We start from the raw sequence: 2,001 nt of genomic DNA, 5'->3' as shown, positions 1-2,001 counted from the left end.
TAAACATTCTCAATAATAAACTAAACAACTGAATAATGACTATAAATCACTATACGGCTGTTAGACTGCTGCTCTTTTTTTGTGTTGTCAATAAGCTTGTTTATATAGTTCCTGCTGATGTGTGTGCACTGTTGTGTGCAATGTTTGTATGTTTATAACCAACTCCAAGGATAGCGGGGGTCGCGAGTCACTGGAATGATTATTTTGGGGGTCACAAGCTGAAAAGTTTAGGAACCCCTGCAGTATTTCACAATTATATATAAATACTATATTTCAAATGCATTTAAAACATAAATAAATATATTGAAAATATATATTTTATATATCGGCAGCTAGCTCTCTGCAACTCTCACATGGTCACACACTGAAGCTAAGCAGGGCTGCTCTCGGTCCTGGATGGGAGACCACATGGGAAAGCTAGGTTGCTGCCAAAAGTGGTGTTAGTGAGACCAGCAGGGGGCGCTCAACCTGCGGTCTGTGTGGGTCCTAACGCCCCAGTATAGTGGAGGGGACTCTATACTGCTCAGTGAGTGCCGTCTTTCAGATGAGACCTGACTCTCTGTGGTTGTTACAAATCCCAGGATGTCCTTGGTAAAAGAGTAGGGGTTTAACCCCAGCATCCTGGCCAAATCTGTCTACTGTCCTCTGTCCATCATGGCATAACCATCACCATATCATAATTGGCTTCATCACTCTGTCTCCTCTCCACCAATCAGCTAGTGTGTGGTCTGGCGTAAAATGGCTGCCATCGCCTCATCCAGGTGGATGCTGCACACTGGTGCTGGATGAGGAGATTCCCCCAATGTGTAAAGAGCTTTGAGTGTCCAGAAAATGCTTTATTAATGTAAGGAATTATTATTATAAAAAATATTGATGTTTTGGTGCTAAATATTTATCTTCTTTTAGTTTTTTTTGTTAAAATTACACCATTCACACATGACCAGCTGTTGAGGTTCTGTCAGAGGTTCTGTCAGAGAGCCATGCTCACACACATACACACATACACACACACACATTCATTCTCCTTCAGCTTAGCCCCTTTATTTATCACAAATGTGAAATGAACCGTCAACTATTCCAGCATGTTTTACACAGCGGATGCCCTTCCAGCTGCTATCCAGTACTGGGAAACACCCAAACACACTCTTTTATACAAACTCTTACACTACAGCCAATTTAGTTCATTAATCCCCCTATAGCACATGTGTTTGGACTGTGGGGGAAACCGGAGCACCCGGAGGAAACCCACGCCAACACGGGGAGAACATGCAAACTCCACACAGAAACACCAACTGACCCAGCCGGGACTCGAACCAGCAACCTTCTTGCTGTGAGGCGACAGTGCTAACCACTGAGCCACCATGACACCCCACTTGAAATATATACTTGCTTAAAATAAGATAAATGTGAACTGAAATATATATATATATATATAAATGTTTATTATCAAGTAAATACTTTTCACTTTTGACTAAAAACTAAAATTGAAAATAAAATAAAACGAATCTACAGTACACACACACACACACACACACTCACACACACGCGCACGCGCACGCGCACACGCACGCGCACGCACACGCACACGCACACGCACACACACACACACACACACACACACACACATATATATCTATAACACTGATACCAATGACAAAATGTACATTTATATTTTAGTTCAGCTACATTTGTTCAATAAAAAAAGTATAAATTATAAACATTTTTACAGGAGGGCCAACAACTTGTCATGAAATGTTTTATAACATAAAGTATTATTAATTCACACAATAGTATCACACAGCTTAAACTGTTAAAAGGCAATAAAGCTCATGAAGCCATTTAACACACACACACACACACACACACACACACACGCACACACACACACACACTAATGATATTTGTTTAGTTTCTAGCAGAAGTAATTATCCAAAAGCGATGATGCTAAATGAGTGTGTGTGTGTGTGTGAGTGCGAAATGAGTGAGCAACTGTGTAGTTGG

The sequence above is a fragment of the Danio aesculapii genome, chromosome 23 (assembly GCF_903798145.1).
Source record: "Danio aesculapii chromosome 23, fDanAes4.1, whole genome shotgun sequence".
Classification (NCBI taxonomy): Eukaryota; Metazoa; Chordata; class Actinopteri; order Cypriniformes; family Danionidae; genus Danio; species Danio aesculapii.
The sequence above is the reverse complement of the archived record's forward strand: the minus strand, read 5'-3'. Positions refer to the sequence as shown.